Here is a 25000-nt window from a genome sequence, read left to right on the forward strand (position 1 = left end):
AGGACCCAGATATGGGTCCCTACTCGGGGGGGCCAGAGTAGAACTCAGGCTCCCGTATGAAACCAGTTGAGAGACCCAGCGATTTAGGACAGTGACTCTCAACCCTTTTCATTTCAAGGACCCCCAGTCTGATATACATTAGGCCACGGACCCCCATTAGATTTTCTCTGGAACCCAATCTATACTGTAAAATCGTAATTGTTTATTTAACTCTGAGAGTGTACAGACTACAGAGTCCATTTGGTTCCATACGTACACTAAGTTACAGACCCATAAGGGTCCAATTTGGACCCCTGGTGGTTCCTGGACCCGGCATTGAGAACCAGTGATTTTAGGACATAAATAATATGATTTCCTGAACTGGTTGAACATCAAAGTGATCCAGGGTGTGGTTGTTGGCTACGCTGGTGGTGGTGTTAGACCCGGTTGCCGTGGAGACATGGGCGTGGTTGTGGTGTGTGGAGGACTGTTATATGGCCCGTGTGTGTGTGTGTGTGTGTGTGTGTGTGTGTGTGTGTGTGTGGGAGTCACTGTTTATATGCAGTCAGTCAGTCTGTGTTACTTTTCGGCACCTCGACAGGATGACAAGTCCAGTCAACTGGTGGTGGTTGTAGAGTTGACTGATGGGGGCTGCTGGGAGGGTGGGGGTGGGGGGGGTACGAGACGAGTAGTAGAATGTCAGACAGAAGGCAAAGGAAGGGGACAAGGCAAGCTGACGGAGAGAAAGAGTTGGCAATTAAAAGGCGTTTAGCAGATACTCTTGGTCTTATCCGGAGCAACGTACAAAGCGCAAGATTGAAATAGAGGGAGAGAGGGGAATTACAATGACATTTTTTTTGTCCCATCCATGTTTCATGGCTTTGGGGGTGAATGTAGCTAAGTGTGTAGAGAGGCCATCTGGTAATCAGAAGGTCACCAGTTTTAGTCAATTATTAAAACAAATAATTAGAATTTCTTAGTGTTGATTCGTTGATTATGACAAGATTTCAATTAAAAAAAGAATTAAAAACCCTTCTTCTTGATTGCTCGATTAACATACATGAGCAACATTAAGTTGGTTATTGGTTCTAAATAAAACTGTTTTGATACATTTTCGGTTAATTACCCAGCCCTACCATGTATGTACCCCTGCTAGCCCTGGATCAAATAAATCCCACCAAAAGCATTCTCTGCTGAGATTTACAGCGCCAGCGGTACAAAATAACAAAGAATAGCCTAATACAGGCGGCCTATATAAGGCCTAGCCGATGAACCATAAAGGTCAAGTTCATGCAGCTAAACCCCCTACTGTGTGGCAGAGACTGAAACGAGACCTAATTAAAGACTTCCCGACTGGAACCTTGATTATAAGTGGGCCTGATGCATGTAGGTTTGTTGTTGGAGGTCTAGAGAAGGACTCGGCTCTCTGGTACTGATAGTAGTGAGACCAACTCCGGGGCTAATATCTCTCTAGCTTCTTGAGTACTGACATCATCGTGTGTGTGTGTGTGTGTGTGTGTGTGTGTGTGTGTGTGTGTGTGTGTGTGTGTGTGTGTGTGTGTGTGTGTGTGTGTGTGTGTGTGTGTGTGTGTGTGTGTGTGTGTGTGTGTGTGTGTGTGTGTGTGTGTGTGTGTGTGTGTGTGTGTGTGTGTGTGTGTGTGTGGCTGAATGCTTGAGTGCTTAAGTATTACATTCACACCCTGTAGCCTTGCATCCATAGAGACGTGCTGCTGGGATACTGTGCATGAGGCTTTGTGCATGTGAGGGGTGTGTGTGTGTGTGTGTGTGACACCATATCGCCGTTTTCGGATTGAAACCTTGTATGTCCAGAAGCGTTGCCGACATAGTTATTATTTAGTCACAAGCTCTTGTTAATACTTTTCTTTGGTTCAATATTTATAAAACCCTACACTTGACCACTTTCACTTTAAAAAATGTTTAGTTCATGAGAAAATTAGCAGATCTACAAGCCCACACCGCGTTGTGACCTTGTAGATCGGCTATTTTCGCTACTTTCTTTCGTCAATCCAGCATGACGAAATAGGGTATTAATTTATGAAAAGAAAAAAAAAAACTTAAAAGTTGAAATGCATAAAAGGTTTCTGCCCGACAGTAACGACATGAGGTCTATAGGGCAGTGGTTCTCAAACTTTTTCATGTCAAGGACCCCCAAATTGACACTTATTAGCCCGCGGACCCCCATTTAAAAACATATGCCAGGGACCCCCATAAGAGAAGATTTTTTTTACAGCTCTAGCAGTGATTCTCAACCAGTTTGACATGCATTAGGGCTACAGACCCCCATTTAATGGCATTTCTATCACTTGGACCGCAATTTATATTGTAAAATTTATATTGTAAAATCAATCAATGTCAATTTAACTCTGAGAGTGTACAAATGGAACCAAATGGACCCATTAGGGTCCATTTGGTTCCATTTGTACACTCTCAGAGTTACAGACCCATAAGGGTCCATTTGGTGCCTAATCTATCATTTAGCTGGGGACCCCCTGGAACTCCCTCAAGGACCCCACTTTGAGAACCAATGCTATAGGGGACAGAAAGACGTGTCAGGAAGGTGTCAGGAACGGACGTGAGAGGGATGGGTAATGGATAATATACTGTATACTATGATAGAACAGTGGTTCCCAAACTTTTAGCTCAAGACCCAAAAGACAAATTAGACGTTTGCCCGGGACCCAAACTAGTGATAATAGCAGATGACAGATGTACAAGCTCACAACGCACAGCGTTTTATGAAAAAAAGGTGATATTTACTGTTTGGGAAACGGTTAGATAGACTGGAGGGGAAGACGGAGAACTATAAAGGGCAGTGGCGTGCACAGACATTTTGAGGGGCAGGTGCTCAAGTAAATTATACTTTTTTTTTGTTTATTTGGTCTGCTCTTTTTTCCCTCTACACCTATACCTCTTTGCCAAAAATAGCCGATCTACAAGCCCACAGCGCGAGGCGTTGTGGGCTTGTAGATCTGCTATTTTTGGCTAAAGCTCTCCTCAGAAAAGGGATACTAGGTTTCGAGTGGTTATGGTAAAAAGAAAAATCATATCACATAAAGATTTGGCGGACCCCCTGTAGTAACTCTGAGGACCCCATAGGGGTCCCGGACCCCCTGTTGAAGACCCCTGCTGTAAACTGGGAAAAAAAGGGCACTTCTGGTCAAGAGGGCAAAGGGCAGGTGCTCCAGCACCACCTAGAGTCTATCTGTGCACGTCCCTGATGAAGGGTGTGAAAGACAAAGGGATGAGAGGGACAATGTCAGGGTGAGAGACGGCATCATGCCCTGCAGAGTGCAAGGGGGTTGAGGCAAGGTGAAAGTGACAGCCCCAGAGAGATGGGGAATACAGTAACAAGTACAGTAACAGAGATAGATGTGGAATGCAGTACAAGTACAGTAATAGGGCTGCAAGTGTTATTATTTTCTTGCCGATTATTCTTCCCTTTTTGATTTATCAAATAATCTTGAAGCCCTATTTTATATTCTGTCGTACGGCACAACAGGGGCATGCAAAAATAACTGATCTACAAGTTCACTTTGCGACTCTGTGTGTGACTGTGTGTGTGCTGAAGCATTGCATGCACACACCCTGTAGCTTTGGATTCATAGAGACATGGGCTGCTTGGATTCTGTTATTGACATTTTGTGCATTTTAGAGGTGTGTGTGTGTGTGTGTGATGCAACAACTGAACTAGAGTGTCTGATAATGTTTAGTAATAAACAATCAGGCGACTGGGTCCATAAAATAAAGGTGTGTCTCTCTCTCTCTTTCCTGGTCTCTCTCTCTAGCTCTCTCAATCTCTTTTATTTTTTTAAAGGGTTTTAAGTGTTTACGTTTTCTTGTGATTCGTGACACATACTCCTTCCTCCTCCTCTCGTCCTCCGCTCCCTGCCTCGTTCTGTTCTCGTGCGGAGGAGTGAGGCCATACTGGAGATGCTGTCATCATAGCTAACCTGGTCACTGAACCAACAATAATACCACTGGCTATAAATATCTCTCTCTCTCTCTCTGTGACTCTCCTTCCAGTCTCTTCCTGTTGGACTGAGGGATCTCTCTCTCTCTCTCTCTCGATCTCTCTCTCTCGATCTCTCATCTCTCTCTCTCTTCCTGTCTGACTCAGCGATATTTTACCTGTAAGGGCGACTCAGGAGGAGGTAGAGCAGCCCCAGTTCAATTCCTGCTCCTTCTTGCTGAGTGTCCTTGAGCAAGACACTGAACCCCAACAGGTCCCAGATATATGCAAATGTCCTTCGCAAATATGGGGACACATTTATTATTATTATTATTATTATTTAAAGTTTCGGTTATTTTATTTGCATGGGCGCTAGTAAACAAATTGGATCACATCAAATCAGCATACAAAAGTCCACATTTTCCGATTTTCAAAGCCTTCAAGGGTGCTCTCTGTCTCTGTCTGTCTCTCTCTGTCTGTCTCTCTCTCTCTCTCTCTCTCTCTCCCCTCTCTCCCTCAGGGATTTCTCTGTAGAATCTCTGCCCTTTATATTTAAGGCGTATTGATGTTTCAATGTTGTTGTTTTTGTTTTTTCTTACAGACACACTCACTGACCCGCTCTGTCCGCAACTTTCTCTCCTCTCTCTCCACCTTATCTGTCTCTGTCCTTACTTTCTCTCGCTCTATTTTTCTCTCCTTTCCTGTCCTCGTCTCTCTATCAGATTGAAGGGTGGCGTCCGATTTGACGTCTTCACCTCTTCCTCCTCTCCACTGTCCTGTGGCACTCTGTCTGTCTGTCTGTCTGTCTGTCTGTCAGTCTGTCTCTCCCCCGCTCTCTCCATCATACAGTATATCGTCACTGTCGGGTGAAAACCTTGTATGTCCAAAAAAATCACACCCAGTGTGAAGTGGGCGGTGTGTGGTCATCACAACATGACTCACTTTAAAAAAAGGATAAATGACTTTTTTTAAAGTCTATACTGCTATTCATAGGGCTGCACATGTGTCATGTGTTTCGCTAGCCAATCACAGTCCTGAATTTGCAAAGTCAGCCAATCACATTACAGTTAGTGGTGATGACACTAGCTGTAATGTGATTGGCTGATATGAAAAAAGTATCGATTTGCATTAACAATGGAAGGGTTAGGGGGTACACAAATTTTTTGGTCGGTGTCCAAAACTCACTTATAGGGGGCGGCTACACCGCCCCAAAAAACGTTATACTTTTCAGGAAATGGAACAAACATTTTCTGAAATAGTGAAAGTAGCTGATCTACAGGCTCACAATGTGTCGACGCTATTTTCACTATGCTTTGCTTGACACTCTTGTATGGTGAAGGAGGGCATTAAATATGAAAAAAACATAGTTGAAATTACAAGGTTTCTGCCTGACATATGACAGTATTTTATCTTAGGTGCAGACAGTCACATGATGGTACTTTAACCATTAAGGAGGGCATGTGGCATGTGCCATGTGAACAATTCTTCCCCTGACTATGCCGGCAAAGTTATGTTAATGGATTTACCAGCAATGTAACGGCATTTGTGTAAACAACAACATACTGTAGCTCTATTGGTATGATGAGATGATCATCTCATGGTTTAAGTACGCATACAGTATATATGAAGAAAAAATCTATCACATCTCAACTTAGATCAAGACATGATAGTGATCATGATTATTATCAATGATAATCAATTTTCACTCTGCTGTCCTGCATTCTGTTCAGTGTCTTGGACAGTGAACTCTCTCTCTCTCTGTATGTCTCTCTCTTTCTCTATCTCTGTCTTTGCCTGTCTGTCTGTCTTTCTCTATCTATCTATCTCAGTATGTCTGACTGTGTGTATCTGCCTCTGTCTGTCTGTGTGTTCTGAGGTTGTGTGAGAGCTCTCATACCTCTTCCAATCTCTTCCTGTGTTCACTTTATCTCCCTCTGTCTGCTGTCACTTGGACCGACAGAAATGGTGACGCTGCTACAGTATGCTTTCTCTCTGTCACGGCTTTCCATTTCATCTGCCTTTCTCTCACCCTGTTTCTGTCTCTCACCTATAGGGCTGTCACCGTTACACATTTAACCCTTTAAGGCCGGGAAGGGAACGCATGTGTGTCATTTTAAGATTTCTGTGGGCTAGTCAAAAATAGCAGATACACAAGCTCATAGCGTGGCACCGAGTGCTATGAGCTTGTAGATCTGCTATTTTTAGAAAAATCTTGAAAATTTGTGCAAATCATTTTTAACTCAAATCTTTGCTTCCAGGGGGTCCCTGGAACAAAATATGTTTAGGTGGGAGGGGGTCCGCGGACAAATACATATTATTTTGGGGGTCCTTGACATGAAAAAAGTTTGAAAACCATTGAAAATATAGCAACATAAGTAAAAAAAGAAAAAAAAAACAACTGTTAGGATTTAGAAGACATTTGTAAAATCCCCAGAAGCAAAGATTTGAGTTAAAAACTTTCGCTTTAAAAAAGTATATATATATTCAAAATAAAGATTTGCACACATTTTCACGATAAAAAAAATAAATAGCAGATCTACAAGCTCATAGCGCGGCACTCGGTGCCGCGCTACGAGCTTGTAGATCTGCTATTTATATAGAGCCAAAGAAATCTTAAAATGACACAGATGCGTTCCCGGTCTTAAAGGGTTAAGTTGGCGATTAGTTGTCACACAAAAATTGCGATTGGCATTGCACACCGGAACACATGTGAATGCAATTTTAATTTCTGTTTGCGTTTTTAGGCTTCATAAATCACCAATTGCACAGAGCAGATATGACAAATAACTTAGATATACAAAGAAATTACTCACACATTTAATATATTTTTTATTTTTCTTTGGAAAATGTATGAACATTATTCAACAACATGAAAGCAATTATGACGATTATGCGAAATAATTGCGATTATCTCAAATATTTGCGATTAGGCGATTTTGTAATAAGTGTGACAGGCCTACACCCTGTTTCTCTCTGACTCTTTCTCTCACCTTGTCTCTCTTTCTTTTTTCCTCTCTCTCTCTCTCTCTCTCTCATGCTTTTCTGATTCTCTCTCTATCTGTCTCTCCCTCTCTCTCTCTCTCACCTCCTCAGGGAGCATGAAGTATGGTGACAGTGTTTTATGTCTGTCTGTTTCCAACTCACACACTCATCGTTTTTGTCGCTATCCGTCTCTCCTCTCCCTCGCTCTCTCTCTACCTCTCTCTCTGTCTCTCTCTCTCTCTCTGTCTCTCTCTCTCTCTCTGTCTCTCTCCCTGTCTGCCCTCTGCCCTCCTCTGAGCTCATTTACATTCCCTACAACACACACACACACACACACACACACACACACACACACACACACACACACACACACACACACACACACACACACACACACACACACACACACACACACACACACACACACACACACACACACATTGCATTACCCTTCCCGGTACAATGACCATCAGTACACAGTATAATCCTCTATGTTAATTTAACTCTGCGAGTGTACACATGTAAGCAAATGGGCCTATCTACCTTACAATTGGAATCTACAGTCATGCGCCAGAATGTTTGTGCGTCTGTATGTACTGTAAGTTGCATCAGCACTGCGCATGCGTGGACGCACTTTCCCTAAGCAATTACACGCCACTTCACGCTTACAACTCCTGGACATGGCAACCCCGGCAACCCCGCCCCCCATCCAAATACTGTCTGTCTGACTCTTTGGGAGGGTTGAACGCAGCGCACGCCGTCTCGCTGGGCTGAGCGGGCTGCTTCATCAATCTGTGCCACACATTCTGGTCCTGCAAGAGCCTGTGTGAATACATAGATAGATGAACGGGTGAAATGTGTCCGTCTCTCAGTTTGCTTTCGTTTTCGGTTTGCGTCTCGAAACAAACACTGCTGTTGCTCGCGCTTTTGGTTTGCGTGTCGAAAACCTCTACAGCCTACTACACGAGAGCCTCGCGCCAGCGACTAGACGGAAGGGTCGCGTAGCGACCCGCACCTCTAGTTTGTAACACTTGCAGAGTTACAAATGGATAAACAAGTAAGACGCGCGAACGCTGGAAGCGAACGCAGCTCGAAAATATTGTGTATTTACGGACTTGTGTGTGTGTGTTTTTTGACTGTAGCTGCACTCTGGCGCACTCTGGCGGCTGCACACAGGCAGTGCACGCCACGCACACAATATTGCACACAGAGCCGCAGAGACACAGACACACAAGCCGAGCAGGGTTTCATAGTAGGCTCCACTTGGGCGGAGGTGCGGCGCGCGTTCGCAATAAACCATACATACAGCCATGTCCATCAGTGAGTTGGAATCAATCTGTGTCTCATTTCCAGTAAATAACACATGCATAACATTTTACAGTTTTGGCTCCTTTTATTGGCTTAATAAATCATTCAATCAATAAAATCCTCTCAATGCCATTTCAAACTGCTTGGCCTGGCATCGTTTATCTTGAGTCTGAGATTGACTGAATGAGATATTTTATTCCTTTATGTTTTCAGGGCGACTTGTGCTACAGAAATGACCAGATAGCAATCGTGGACATGATTATACAATATGTATATTGTCCTTGTCTTACGGCTATGATGTAAGTGAGACACAACACTACTTAGTAATATCCTGAGACTGTTAATTTAACCGTGAGATGGTGAAAAAATCTGTATATCGTGAGAGAGTGTCGCACAAGAGCAGTGCAAATAGCAGATCTACAGACTCACAAAGCGCTGCGATGTGACGTGTTGTGAGTTTGTAGATCAGCTATTTTCACATTGTGAAAAAATTCAACAAATTCAATTATTACATTTAAAAATTGTAATAATAAGGAATGGTTTTAGACATATCGTCTCTGTCAGTAGGATTCAAATTCAAAAGTATCAAAAGTAGTAGATCCACAAGCTCAAAACGTGTCGTGCTGTGTTTTGAGCTTGTGGATCTGACAATTTTAATGCTTTTGTCTGACGCTACAGATAAGAGGTTTCTGCCAGAGTGGCGGAGAGCGACGATATCTGCTTTACTTGATGGAAGGAGGTCTCTCCGTGTGTGTGTGTGTGTGTGTGTGTGTGTGTGTGTGTGTGTGTGTGTGTGTGTGTGTGTGTGTGTGTGTGTGTGTGTGTGTGTGTGTGTGTGTGTGTGTGTGTGTGTGTGTGTGTGTGTGTGTGTGTGTGTGTGTGTGTGTGTGTGTGTGTGTGTGTGTGTGTGTGTGCGTGCGTGCGTGGTGTCACAGGGACCTCCTGGCTTCAAGCCATCCCAGGAACCATGTCTAAGATGACATCCACCACCTAGCAGCCAACACAAATACTGCCAACACATCGCTAACTGTAAAAGCCTTCTCTCTCTCTCTCTCACTGTCTCTCTCGCTCCGTCTGGCCCTGCTCTCTCCTCGAGTCCTCTCTCTCCTAATGACGGCTCCGCTCATTAAACTTGATCTATCCTGTTGGAGAGAGAGATCCATATAAACTGTTACCCAGCCAGCGCTATCAGTCAGTCTGCTGAGTGCTGACCATGCCTTGACACGGGCCAGAGCTCTCTCTCGCTCTCTCTCTCTCTCTCTCTCCCTTCACTGTTCTGTCTAATAAAGAAGGCGTCATGCCTTGAAAGTAAGCTTACAGCATTTCTACTTCTCCCTCTTCCAGTCTCCATTCCTAAGGGATGTTCCATGCTGTGCTGTGCTCTCACCTGGATAATAACACAATGATGGGATGAGAGGAAGAACAAACACCCCCCCAAATAACATGCATGCACACAGTAATAGGCTACCTCACATAAACATGCATTTTTACACGCACACACACACACACACACACACCAGCCAACTACAAGCCTCCTCCAAATTTGGGATCTGTCCAGTCAAGCGTGTCAGCCTATCCTCTGCATACACTTCCTCTGTCCCTCTGTCACTTTCTCCTTTCCCTATTCCTCTCCATCTCTCTCATGTTACCCTTTCTCTCTCTCTCTCTCTCTCTCTCTCTCTCTCTCTCTCTCTCTCTCTCTCTCTCATCACATTCCATCTCGCTCATCTCTGTCTGTCTGTCTGTTTGTCTCTCTGTCATACATACGTTTACATTGCCAAAGCAAAAGTGGAACAAAACGATCACAAAGAAAAATTACAATGAAATGGGAATAAATACATGAGTAAACAGAGCTGTGTTACATTTTAACTCAGAGGGAAGACTATCTTACAAAATAAAAAGTTTGCATTTTCTGTCAGAAATAGTTATACATCCATATAGGAAAGGTTAGCTTGGTATAAACTTTTTAAACAGTTGAGAGCAGTATTTAAATGTTTTGCATTTTGCAATCTTCGCGACAAGTAGCAGCAATTTATTCAAATGTAATTAAAGGTTGTTGCTCTGTTCATACAGTAATATATGTACTCTCTCATCACATTCCATCTCTCTTATCTTTGCCTCTACTCTACTCTACTCTACTGGATAGTAGTTATAACGAGGCCTCCAGGCTCTTCGAGAATGAGGAAAGTGAATTGGTTTAGTTTTTATTACAGGTTTTATGAGACAAACTTTATGCAACAATGATTCAGACTGTTCCACGCTTTGCTTCCCTTATATCAACGGCATAATAAAAAGCAAAAGAGCCATAATTGATCAGTGCAGGCAGAATTGAGGAAGATCTTAGTTCCCCCCCAGCGTGTGCCAAAACAAGGAAGCAGTATTTTATTACCGTTTTCTTTCATAGGTACTACACTACACTGGTTGTGTATTCATTGACATTCACTGGCATCGTCGTCATAAGATGTTGTTGGGCTGTGTCTCTTAACAAAGCCTGGAAAATGCAGGCTAATAGCTGACGCCCGACGCTAAAATCTAAAAACACGGATGCTTTCCCGGTCTTAATGGCTTAAGCAATTGCCGCCACTGTTCAGCTGAAAACGAACGCTCCCCACACCGATGCTCCTTTTGGTTCACTCAGCATCCTGTTTGTAGGGTTTTACAACAAATGTATGGCTTTTAAATCACTCGGCAACAAGACGGGTGCTCCGACAGTCGAGACGGCAAACGAGTGTCAGTGTATGTCACTGCTTCTCTGTGTGTGTGTGTGTGTATGTGGCTCACCCCGTTAGCAGGCTACAAGCTAACAAAGGTGTTGGCAGATTCAGTGGAAGGAGTTCAGAGATGGAATAACCATGGAAATAACATGTGTGTATCTCGACACACACACACACACACACACACACACACACACACACACACACACACACACACACACACACACACACACACACACACACACACACACACACACACACACACACACACGCGGATGAGCATAGCGCAGTTAATCAGAGATTAGTAACACATTCCTAAACCGTTATCTATCGGTACATCTGGATTACCTTATGGCTCTGGACATAGTGTGTGTGTGTGTGTGTGTGTGTGTGTGTGTGTGTGTGTGTGTGTGTGTGTGTGCGCGCGCGCTGTCATTTGTTGCACTTAGGTGTGGATGTGTGGACAGCTGTAGGATACCATATTGTACACACAGAGCTGGTCAGCCACTTTGTAAATTACTTTGTAAATGAGTTTCTTTTTTTGATGACAAGATGTTTGTCAGGAAAACACTGCAAACAGTGTAGAGCTTTAAACACTCTCTCCTACGCTGTCTCCCTCTCGGCTTTCCTACTGTCTGTCTCTCCTACACTGTCTCCCTCTCAGCTTTCCTACAGTCTCTCTCTCAGCTTTCCTTCCTCTCTCGGCAGGGGACAGAAGTTAAAGGGACATTATTGATGGTGAAGAGAAAGCTAGAAAGATAATGAACAACAGGTCAACCCATTAAGACCTGAGGCCGATTCTACGAATGTCTCCTAAATCTCAACAGTATTCTGAAAAAATATATCGGTGGCGCTCAAACTTTTTCATGTCAAGGACCCCCAAAATTATTATTTATTTGGCCGCCAACCCTCATCTCAAAATATTTTGTTCCAGGGACCCCCCAGAAGCAATGATTTGAGTTAAAAATGTTCGCTTTAAAACAATTTATATTCATGGATTTGCACACATTTTCATATTTTTTCAAAAATAGCAGATCTACAAGCTCGTAGCTTGTATGAGCTTGTAGATCTGCTATTTTTGAATAGCCAAAGTGTAAAACAATGCTTTTTAGCTCAAATCTAAAAATGACACAGATGCGTTCCAGGTCTTAATGGGTTAAGTAATATGAACGTGAGGAGAGGCACCGACATATAGTACATGTAGATTGAGAGAGATAGAAAGAGACAGATAAATACAAGGGGAGAGAGTGTGGCTTCTGCATTGTTTTTCCTTTGTGCTAGAAAAATGTTCACCACACAGTTGGAATAAAACGGAACATTTATTATTAATTGTCACACAGCTTGATTTGTAGGTCTGAGATTCTGCATGGCACCGTATAGTGCTGTGGTAATTCAGGAAACTGCCTGGAATACTTTGTCCTTCATAACAAATCCTTCTGTCGAGGATTTTGGCTGAGTGGTCGACCAGGAAGTGCCAATTATATATATATACAATAGTGGCTTGGTTTATGGATTCTTCTCTGTTGCCCAGGTTCTGTATGGGCTTTAGCCGTGGCAGCACTAATAGACATGTTATGTGAACCACCATGTTTGTGTGTAATAGCCCGTTAAGGTCAGGGTTGCCAGATCTGCTTATTATAATTTCCCCGCAATATTCTATTTGAAAATAGCCGATCTACAAGCTCACAACGCGTTGCATCGCAACGCGTTGTGAGCTTGTAGATCTGCTATTTGAAAATAGCTGATGTACTGCATATGTTAAAGTGCTCATGTGGCCCATAGTCGCTTCTTTTGGGCTGGTTTTCCTAGACCTGGTTGCTTGTTTCTCTCACAGAATCTGGCAACACTGGTCAAGGGCCGTTTTATATTTTGTCATGCGACCACGTGACTTGACGTTGTGAATAACTGATTTTTCCGCTGGAAAATGTAATGCATCACATGTAAGATGGATGAAGCATACATTTTGAGCTGGAATGAAAATTGAATGTATTTTGCACCAATGTAACTGTGCCATGGTACTCAGAAAGCTGCCTTCATAAATAAATAAAAACATTTTTATTAAATATTTATTCATGGTCAATTTGCACTGTTGTAAAGTCACTGAAATATTAAGATAGCTTACTAATTACAAACAAACAAACAAACAAACTAGCTATCATTTGGCTTTAGCAGAGAATTCTCAGGCAAACTACTAGCTTTAGCCAGCCAGTTAGCTGAGCAGGAGCTGTCATTAACTAGGTATATATAGATCAAAGCAAACAGTGTCATCACCTGAAGTTGGTAATGTTAAAATACGGGGGTCAATCTAAATGTATACTGTTCTAAATTAAATATTTTGTCTGTGTTAAAAAAATGTTTAAAAAGCTCCACACATAACGTATTGACAATATATCGTCCTTGACTACCGATACCAAATGTTTCAACAATGCTAATATTGGCCGGATATATGGGCCCACTGTCAGGCTCTAGCTGAAACCATGAATCAAGCCTTATGGTACTCTAGTTTTTTTACAGTGGGAATGAAACCCTTAACTTTGGAAAATGGCATCAAATGTTCAAATGATGAGTCACTGGCACACAGGAAGTGACTGATTAATGTCCTCTCTCTTGCTCTCTCTCTCGCTCATCCTCTTACCTTCATGTCTCTCTTCTCTGTCTCTCTCTCTTCCATTTAGTTTGGTCTCACCTCACCTTCCTTGTGTCTCTCTCTGTTTCAGGCTGATCATTGGATCCCCTGCGTTCTCTTTCTCCGAGAAGACTGACACGGACAGGACAATTAAAAGGTAAAAAGTTATTAACCTCACTCCAGTTTAGTAGTGCGGTAGTTCCGGTCCCGTGTTGTTGGTTCATTGCCTTGCTCAATGGTACCTTGGCAGGGATAGGTAGCGTTTGAGCCAGTGATTTATCCACTTAAACTCTAATACATAGTTGACTGGTATCCCTCAGGGCTTTATACTTGGGTCTGTATTATTTTTAACCCTGATATTCAACTAATAGTCTTAAGGGTGCCTGATTTGAAAGATGTTGTTACCAGGGGGGCAGACATTATGACTTTTAAGGATGACCTTTCCTTAAAACTATGTATAAAAACCATGAACACAATAAGGTTAATATTATTATTTCTTTACATGAGTACATTTGTATTGCACCAGTGTTTCGATGTCAATGTCATATTGACAATAGTAGCTAACAAATAGTAACAGTAAAAGTAATAATACTGTGCATCACCTTTTGTAAATAATGGAATACATAAGATTTGTATGTTCTGCAATCGATCTGCAATACATTTATACACTACATAATGGAAGAAGTTGCAATTTTAGATTGGGAAACTACAGATTTAAAATCAGCACATACTGTAGGAAGACTCACATTTGCCTAACAGAAGCAAGTGTTTAGGCTTCTTTTTAGCACATGTGAGAGAAGCTGGCTTGACGTGTACAGTATGTTGGTTGGGAATTGCACTGCAAATACGGTTCTGTCCAAAAAATGTCAGACTTGTCCCATCCTCTCTTAAGATCAACTGATGCTTCCATATGCAGCAGTTGGGCAAGCATTCAGTATCAATATTAACAGTTAACTGGAGAGAACCCTCGTCACGTTGCGTCAGTCTACATTTTACATCAGTAGAGAAACCTGTTCCCTAACAAACTGCATCCACTCTGTGAGAGATTGTAATCCGTGGAAGTAATCCGTTCTCGTTGGAAAGTTTGCTTTTAATTCACGTTAATACTGATGTCACAGATCACATCTGTGCTGATCATGATGAATAATACAGTTGGGAAATGGAGAATTTGGACTTTGGACTTAAAAATCAGCAGTGAAGATAAACAATTTCTGTCATGTCAATAACTGTTATTGGACACATGACGTGACCAGAAGATAATGAGACAAGGACAAGAACAGATTGGATAGGAATAGAACATGCATCTCGTATCATTGTGCACAGACGTCAGTCTATCTGATAAAGTAGTTGATGATCATCGTATCAAGGGTGTCAATTATGCTTCCGCATGTTCTGTACTGGGTCAAGCAGATAAAGGTCGTAATTCACGACAAGGTCTCTGACCAAACAATAATTGTTTTTACTTTAAGTTCAATGAACTTAAAGCCACAAAGCCACGAAATGTGGCTTCGCGCCACATTTCGAGCTTGTCGGTCTTCTACTTTTGATGTTTTAGTGTGTGACGCCTGTAGTAAGATCAAGTAGGGCATTCATTTAAGAAAAAACAAAACGTATGGATGGAAATATGAGGTTTCTGCCTGACGGCGATGAAATTCATGATGAGTCAATGAGTAGTGGGGTTAACCCTTTAAGACCTGAAGCCGATTCCACAAATGTCTTCTAAATCCCAACAGTATTCTGAAAAACGTATGTTTCTATATCAGTGGTGCTCAAACTTTTTCATGTCAAGGACCCCCCTTAACTGATATGTTTTTTTGCCGCCGACCGCCATCTCAAAATATGTTGTTCCAGGGACCCCCCAGAAGCAAAGATTTGAGTTAAGATGTTCGCTTTAAAAAATTATGTATATTCAAAGATTTGCACACATTTTCACAATTTAAAAAAAATAGCAGATCTACAAGCTCATAGCGCGGCACTCAGTGCCGCGCTATGAGCTTGTAGATCTGCTATTTTTGAATAGCCAAAGTGTAATATAATGCTCAATGCTACAAATCAAAAAATGACACAGATGCGTTCCAGGTCTTAATGGACAGTGATCTCAATATTGACCACAGTAATAGTGATAAGGATGTTTCCCTAATGGGGCAGCCCTAGATGCGTTATATAAGCAGGTATTAATAATAATAATAATGTGATTCTGCCTTCCTGGAGGGAGGCTGATGCTTCCCAGCGTGCACTGAGACCTGCATTATTTATGTCGTTGCCATGGCAATGGGGTCGTTTAGCTTGGGAGGTGGTGGGTGGAGTCACTCAGACAGCTTGTAGACGGAAACCCCTCCCCCTCCCCCATGCACACCTGAGAGTGTGTGTGTGTGTGCGCTGTGCGTGCACGACTTTGTGTGCATGCACATGTAATTGCTTCTACTAGATTCACTATGTCGTTTTGATGTATTTTGTGAATAATAATAATAATTATTGTTATTTAGTAACATTGTTACTAAATGTGTGTGCGTGTGTGTGTGTTTTATAATAGATATCATATGAGGAGAGAGTAGCTGAGCGGTGAGGTAACTCACAAGACCACGCCCACTAGTTTACTTTGGACTTGAACACGTGTGTGTGTGTGTGTGTGTGTGTGTGTGTGTGTGTGTGTGTGTGTGTGTGTGTGTGTGTGTGTGTGTGTGTGTGTGTGTGTGTGTGTGTGTGTGTGTGTGTGTGTGTGTGTGTGTGTGTGTGTGTGTGTGTGTGTGTGTGAGTGATATGGGGTGTATGGTGTTGGAGAGTATTATTTTCGGTCTCCAGGGCTGGGCTGAGGCGAGATCCACCTACCCCTCTGAGAGTCACATTACACACACACACACACACACACACACACACACACACACACACACACACACACACACACACCTCGCCTCTAGTCTAACCTCACGTACTGTACATATCACTCAATTCTTCAGAAATACTCTAGTACTTTCCAACAATATTCTCTCTCTCTCGCTCTTGTTGGGTATTTGTTTTGCATGCATGCACACTTTTTAACTCTCAACTCTTTAAACATGAACTCCTTTCTCCCTCTGTGAACCCATCCACATTCCACACTACATGCATGTGTGCATGTATGCTAGTGCATGTGTGGATATTGCTGCTGTCGCGCAGAAACCTCTTATCTCCATATTCTCCTAACTTTGATTGTTTTTTCGTAAATTAACGACCTATACTTGACCATACTACAGCGTCAAAACTACACAAAAGCATCAAAAGTAGCAGATCTGCAAGCTTGAAACGTGGTGCGAAGCGACACGCTTTGAGCGTGTAGATCTGCTACTTACGATGTATCCAAAGTAGTAACCGTTTTGGTTTCTACCCAACAGAGAGCTAGTGCATGTGTCTCCAGTTTGATGACCTGTGTGTCATGGCATGGTCTCTGTCTCCGTCTCTCTCTCTACAGTAGGGGTTCTCAAAGTGGGGTCCGGCGACCCACAGGGGTCTTTATTGGGGTTCTAGGGGGTCCCCAGCAAAATGATTAAATAGTTTAATTTCACTATTATTTCACCAGCGAGAAGAGAGAGAATGTATAAGAATGACTGTAATCTTCAGATCATTAGGTTTCAGTGTGTCCACTGTATCTGTAACATTCTGCACTAAATCTCTTCTACGCTAGCCTCGGAAACCCATGCCTTTTTTTTTTTTTGTTTCATAAGAAAAAAAGCCTGGGGGAACCTTGCAGGAACGGTGGCGTAGGAGTGGGAGTGAACCTTGTTATCTCCTAACCAATCAGAGTGCAGAGGGGCGTCGCTCTAAATTTGGTGACGTCAGCGTGTTCCATGCACAGGCCGGGGGGAGGGGAGGCGGGGACATAGATTGGTGAAGCAATAGGAAGCGGCGCTGGTACCGAGCGCAAGGCTTTGGATCTGCCCTTCAAGACCTTCGATAGGGCTGGCTCCTCCAGTCTAATTCTACACTACATTTTACACTAACTCTATTCCAACAACAATGATCTTCTCTTTAGACCTGGAACACCTATACGTTATTATACCTTTCAAGCCTGGAACACCTCTGTGTGTAGTTGTTGCTACATACAGTATATTATATACACAAATCCACGGAGCGCTGCCCTGTAGGTGGCGCCGCCATTGCTGTGGTGTCAGACTCGGTCTGCTGCTGCTGCGCGGTGTCAGTCAGCTGCAGTCACTGACTGCTCACGTTACTCTTTTACCTGCTTTTTACTAACTTTTAGTAACACTAACTTTACAAAGATGTACAGAACATGGGGACGTACTGTACCTGTGTAGTTTATGGCTGCTCCAACAGCCAAGCAGGTAAAGAGTAACCAGTAACGTCAACAGACGGACAGAACCCGTAGCAGCAGCTGACCGAGTCTGACACCGCAGCAATGGCGGCGCCACCTACAGGGCAGCGCTCCGTGGATGTGTGTATACTGTAGCAACATAATAAAACAAAATAAGATTTAGATTCAGCCTCAGGTCTAAATGGGTTATGGGGGTCCCTGGCCCCCCATGAGAGAAGACATTCTTGAAAACATTTTAAAATGGGGGTCCGCGGACAAATACGTATCAATTTAGGGCTCCTTGACATGAAAATGTGTGAGAACCACTGCTCTACTAGTCTCGCGTAGCCAGACCCCACAGAAAATGAAAAACAGCGACCTCTGCTTTTCTGATATTCTGTGGAGTCTGGCAGGAGTATAATGTTAGACTAGAGCGCAGGGAAACACCGGTTTCATGTCTGCCTATAGCGCATCACTTCCGGTTGGTGCGACCATGTTTTCATTCCCACTAACAATATTTCTACACGGAACACTAACACCACTTCTCCCAGAGAACATGGATGGTTTTGGTTATAAGCCCACTTGTTTCTATGATGAAAGAGTAATTTAAAATGTGAATATCTTTCCGTGGTTTTGTCCGCTCCGAGGACGCTATTGTTAAATTAGTTTCGGCTAGTTTCGAGGGGGGGAGGGTGGATCATGGTGGATGGACACGTGAATCCCGCCCACTACATTTGATTGGGTAAAGCGCGGCCCACTTCCTGATCTGAAGGCACGCCCACTTTTAGCCAATGCGCACTGGTTAGGACGAACCGCTCCGACAGATTCCACCGCAGGTCGGAATCTGTTCTTGAGAGATTACTGCTCTACTGTACTGTGTAACGAGTACGCAGTACATGTGGGGGGGTTAGTGAAGGGAGAGAGGGAGAGAGAGGGAGAGAGAGGGAGAGAGAGGGAGAGAGAGGCGTTGATTTCAAAGTTTGAAAAAGTGTTTTTTTTTTTGGGTCGGTAATGGTTCCGCTACAATCCTGCCAGACGGCCATTGTTCCTCCTCTTTTATATTCTCTTTATTCTCTCACTTTGTTCTCTCCATCTTTCCCTGACACCGCCCTCTCCCCCCCCCCCCCCCCCCTCCTCTCTGATCTCATAGATGAATACACACAGTTTCTCACACAAACACAATGTTTCGCTTTTTGTGACACACACACACACACACACACACACACACACACACACACACACACACACACACACACACACACACACACACACACACACACACACACACACACACACACACACACACACACACACACACACACACACACACACACAGGCACATGCACGTGACACAGTCACAATAAATAGCTGCTAGCGGAGGAGTTTGTAAGCATCAAAAACTGCAGAGGGAGAGAGAGGGAGAGAGAGGGTGAACACGGGAGGGGAGGACATGACATCATTGTTGAATGGAGCAAAAGGGAGAGAAAGTGATTGAAAGTTACAGTACTCTCTCTCTCTCTCAAAGAGAGAGAGAGAGAGGGAGAGAGAAAGGGGGGAAGAGGGAGAGAGATAAGGGGGCCTATGAAGGCATGCGATGAACAAAAGCGTTTTGGTGAGAGAATGCATTCCAATGGCAGAGACAAAGGAAAGATGGATGGACTGTTTTGGTGAAAAGGCACACGGGGAGGGACACGATGTGATGGAAGAGTGGAAGCGTGGAAGCACGAGACCACAGGGATGAGGAGGATGGAGGGAAGACCAGGGAAAAAAAAGAAGCGAGAGAGTTAAAGGAGTAGTTCACCCCCCAAAATGACTTATTTTATATCGATTACACACCCCATAAAGCCTTGAATTCATGGAGATTTGTTTTGTTTTTGTTGTATTCCTAAGCCAATAATTTGATGACTGGCAGAGTCTCCGGTAGGAGACTGACCGATGACCCGGTCATCAAATTATTGGCTTAGGAATGCGACAAAAAATATTGCGATATTAAAGCGTGACAATATGTATCGTTGTGACATCATACTGTATCACAATATTTTTATTTATAAAAAAAAAGAGCTAGTGAAAGTTAGAGGAGTTCTTACTGTATGGTGTGTGTTATATGAAATGTGAGTTTACCATAATCACAGTACCGTAGTCCTTAATCATACTCCATCATATTCAAGGGCTTTTGGAGAGAGGTCTTTATTGGGGTTCTAGGGGGTCCCCAGCAAAACGATTAAATCAGGGGTCTTCAACAGGGGGTCCGGGACTCCTAGGGGCTCCTCAGAGCTACTATAGGGGGTCCGCCAAATCTTTGTGTGATAGGATTTCTTTTTTTTTACATTAACCACTTGAACCCTAGAATTCCTTTTCTGAGGGGAACATTAGCCGAAAATAGCAGATCTACAAGCTCTCAACGCCTCGCGGCGTTGAGAGCTTGTAGATCGGCTATTTTTGGCAAAGATGTATGTATGTATCATTGTGACATCATACTGTATTGCAATATTTTATTTATAAAAAAAAAAAAGTTAGAGGAGTTCTTACTGTATGGTGTGTGTTATATGAAATGTGAGTTTACCATAATCACAGTAATTAATCATACTCCATCATATTCAAGGGCTTTTGGAGAGAAATGAGACTCCGGTCAATTTAGAGCACTACAGAGGGCGGGTGTGTGTGTCTGTGTCCAGCTGACCCTCGTTTGACGCTCGTTAATGTTGCACGCATCAAGGCAATTATGTTTCTGCACTGTCAAATAGGCCTACATCTAATCTATAGCATCAAAGCCATAGATTTTTTACAAGCGACCCTCTCTGGCTTATAGAGCTTCAAGCTGTTGTTAATAACTAGGCTACACTTAAAAAGTAAAGCCCAGGTGACAAGAATATGACTATGATTTTAGTGGAATTTATATTTATGCAGTATTTATATTATATTTGTCATTACCGTCCATACTGTATGTCCTCTGAAACAAAGGGGTTTATAGTAAGAGCTCACTTCCTTAAGCTTGTATAATTGTATTTATTTTTGTGTGTAAAACACCTTTTTATGTGTTTTATAAATAAAGCACTTTTAAACTGAAGACGATGGCTAATGTTGATAATAATTGGGGAAAAAATAGAAAAAAATAATGTCGTATCGATATTTTTTTAGCCCAATATCGTGTATCGTATCGTGAAATTAGTGTATCGGCACACCCCTAGCAGATGCTCACAACGCATCACATTCGTTAGGCGTTGTGAGCTTGTAGATCTGGTATTTACTGAGCACGACACCGGCACGCAACTATAAGTATGAATCGGGCTTCAGAGAGAGACAGGACTGGGAGATAAAATGAGAGGGCGATCAAACATAAAAATAGAGAGAAAGTGTGATGATCTCTCTGCTGGATGAGCATGTAGGTGGATTCCTGTGATCTCACCCTCCCAGCACACCCAGGAGACAGACGCACGCACGTGCACGTGCACGCAACTATTGAAAGTCCGGTTGTTATCATGAATACCCCTTGTGCAATGAAACACACGCATGCGCTGGGAGTCAAGTACATACATGCACATACAGTAGAGACACCCACACACACACACCCACAAACATACACACCATTAGTAGCTCACATGTAATCACAGATTCTGACTTTGTATTGGAACACACACACACACACACACACACACACACACACACACACACACGTGCAAAGAGCTTTGTACTAAAAAGACGATAAAACCCTCCTCAGGGCTGCATCATTGAGATTCCAGCACACTGATTTATCTCCTCTGCAGTGTGTGTGTGTGTGTGTGTGTGTGTGTTTGTGTGTGTGTGTGTGTGGGTGTCTAATATGTTTCAGTGTACTTTGGCATTAATCCTATTCGTAGCTAATAAGAAAGAGATGAACGTGTCACAGCTCTGCAAAGAACTCTGGGATTGAAATTAGCTTTTTTAATGTCAAGCAGAGAGATGTCTGTTCCTGTCTCCTATTGCCTAAGTTATTCTACTCGCTCTATTTCACACCTACTCATCTTTCTTCTAGGGGTGTGCCCATTTCACCATACGATACACGATATTGGGCTCACGATATCGATACGATACGATATATGGCACTTTTTTATTATGAAAATATATGGGGGGGGGGAAAGCAAATGCAAACAAATACTTCTGTTTTTGCATTATTATTATTATTGCAATTTCCAAAACGATACATATCATCATGAAAACGTATCGCGGGATGATATATCCTCTCTCTCTCTCTCTCTGATGATAAATGATAAAAAGAAATGACTGACAAATGTAATAAGTTTATAAAAACATGCTATTTCCACTACTTTTTGAGAATGTTAATATGAACATTTTCCAACATGGAAACGATTATGACGATTAGGCAAAAATAATTGCGAAAATAATTGCGACTAGACGATTATGTAATAATTGTGACAGGCCTAGAGCAGTGGTTCTCAACCAGTGGTCCGGGGACCACCAGTGGTCCTTGAGGGAGTACCAGGGGGTCCCTAGCAAAATGAGTTAATAGCGTCACAATCATTTTTAACCACTTAGCTTTGGCTATTCAAAAATTGCAGATATACAAGCTCATAGCGCGGCACCGAGCTTTGCCGCGCTATGAGAGCTTGTAGATCTGCTATTTTTGAAAAACCTTGAAAAAGTCTGCATATCTTTGAATATTATTTTTTAAAGCGAAGATTTACTGATATCTTTGCTTCTGGGGGTCCCTGGCACAAAACATTTTCAAATGGGGGTCCGCAGCCAAATGTATATCCATTTAGGGGTCCTTGGCATGAAAAAGGCTGAAAACCACTGGCCTAGAGGACAGAGGCAGAAAGAGAGAGACGGACGTAGAGACAGACACAGAGAGAGAGAGAGGTATGTAGAGAGAGAGAGGGGGAGAGAGAGAGAGAGAGAGAGAGAGGGGAATGAGGGTAGAGGGTGGCTAGATTACCTCAGTGGGTAGGGCGCCAAATTGATTATGTACGTTTATACAAGCATCACATATGCTCCAGAGGACTCTCTCTCTCTCCCTCTCTCTCAGTGTCTCTCTCTCTCTAGCACATACTACACACATTTTCCCACCCTGTGGCCTGAACTAACCCCTCTGGGCAATATGCAGAGGCAGCGCTGGACAGATGGTTGAATGGAGCAGGTTTGTGTGTGTGTGTGTGCGCGCGCGCCTATGCGTGTGTGTGTCTGACTGTGCGTGTGCATGTGCGTGTGTTTATGTGTGACTGATGGGGAGTGGTATCACAGCTGCCTATGAGAAGAACATCATAATCGATGTGTTTCTATGGCACTCTACTACTGTGTGTTGTCACAGTGAAGATGAGCATTATTGCTTTGCTATATTGACTGACTGGTGGCTTTTGGAGGTTTGCCTTGTTAGTGGTTCCATCTTGTACACTCTCAGAGTTACAGACCCGTAAAAGGGTTCGTTTGGACCCCCTGGTGGGCCCCCGAACCCAATGTGGAGAAACGGGTCAGCTGACATGCTGTAGGTTGTAGGTTTTTGTTGCACAGTGCAGACAGGCAGACGCAGTTCAACTTGCACAGTCTTTACAAAGTGGATAATCATGGACCTTCTTGGACCTTTTTTCCCCACTGTGTGTGTGTGTGTGACGTGTAATGAATGTATAAGACGGACAAAACCTGTGAATTGGTTAAGCCATTAAGAACGGGAACGCATCTGTGTGTCATTTTACGATTTCTTTGGCTATTCTAAAATAGCAGATATACAAGCTCATAGCGCGGCACCGAGTGCCGCGCTATGAGCTTGTAGATCTGCTATTTCTTTTTATCTTGAACATTTTTGCAAATCTTTGAATATATATATATATATATATATATATATATATATATATATATATATATATATGTGTTTTTTAAAGCAAACATTTTTAACTCAAATCTTTGCTTCTGGGGATTTTACAAATGTCTTCTAAATCTCTCTTTTTTTTTTTTAAGATATTTTTTGGGCTTTTATGCCTTTATTTGGAAAGGACAGTAGGCTGACAGGAAATGGGGAGAGAGATGGGGGGGGAGAGATACAGCAAAGGTCGTCGGGAACGGGAGTCGAACCCGCGACACGCTGTCAAGCTGGATTACCAGCATGTGGTATGCGCCTGGACCGCTAGGCCAGTGGACGCCCCGATGTCTTCTAAATCTTAACAGTTTTTATTTTATTTACATTTTGTACTTGCCCCCCCCATCTCAAAATAGTTTGTTCCATGGACCCCCAGAAGCAAAGATTTTAGTTAAAAATGTATATATATATTCAATGATTTGCACTGCTCTGTGCAATGACTATAACGTGTGTGTGTGTGTGTGTGTGTGTGCCTCTTGAAACAGTCTGCTACACAGAAACTGGGAACTGCTTCCCTCTTACCTTTTATTTCTGCCCCCCCTCTCTCTCTCTCTCTTTCTTTCTTTCTTTCTCTCTCTCTCGCTCTGTCTCTCTCTCATGGGTTGTTCTGCTCTCCATTCATGCATAAAAGTACCATCCCCCTCTCCTCTCCTACCAGATAGCAGGTGCTCTCTCTCTCTCTCTCTCTCTCTCTCTCTCTCTCTCTCTCTCTCTCTCTCTCCATCTCTCGCTTTCTCTCGTTAAATCTTATGTTTGGCCATGGCCCCCACTTCAATATTGCCATCTGCGCCACACACACACACACACACACACACACACACACACACACACACACACACACACACACACACACACACACACACACACACACACACACACACACACACACGCACAGCACACAGGCGGCAGTGCCTCAGAGGGCAGGGCAGCCGTCTGGTAACTGGAAGGTCTCTGGTTTGATCCCCAGCTCCCTCCTGGCTTTGTGTCGGAGTGTCCTTGAGCAACACAATTCAATTCAATTCAATTCAATTCAATTCAAAGGAGCTTTATTGGCATGAGGAAACATTTACATTTACACTGCCAAAGCAAACGACACGCAAAATAAACTTACTCTGTTCCCATGCACAAGATGTAACAATAAAGTAACCTTGATCACACACGCACACACATTGGATAACGGCGCTATGGAAATGCATTTACACACACACACACACACACACACACACACACACACACACACACACACCGCTTCAACTCATTAAGACCTGGAACTGTGTCATTTTTA

General features: G+C 43.0%; 1 protein-coding gene across 1 annotated transcript in view; it reads left to right on the plus strand.

The window, feature by feature from the left end:
- Positions 1–25000, plus strand: part of pak1 (p21 protein (Cdc42/Rac)-activated kinase 1) — an 80692-nt gene that overhangs the window by 2156 nt on the left and 53536 nt on the right. Inside the window, exon 2 of the mRNA XM_084063766.1 lies at positions 13671–13736. The gene's annotated coding sequence lies outside the window, so the exon portion shown is untranslated. The remainder of the gene's footprint in view (positions 1–13670; positions 13737–25000) is intronic.

This window comes from Gymnoscopelus microlampas (assembly GCF_963454915.1).
Source record: "Gymnoscopelus microlampas genome assembly, chromosome: 8".
Lineage (NCBI taxonomy): Eukaryota > Metazoa > Chordata > Actinopteri > Myctophiformes > Myctophidae > Gymnoscopelus > Gymnoscopelus microlampas.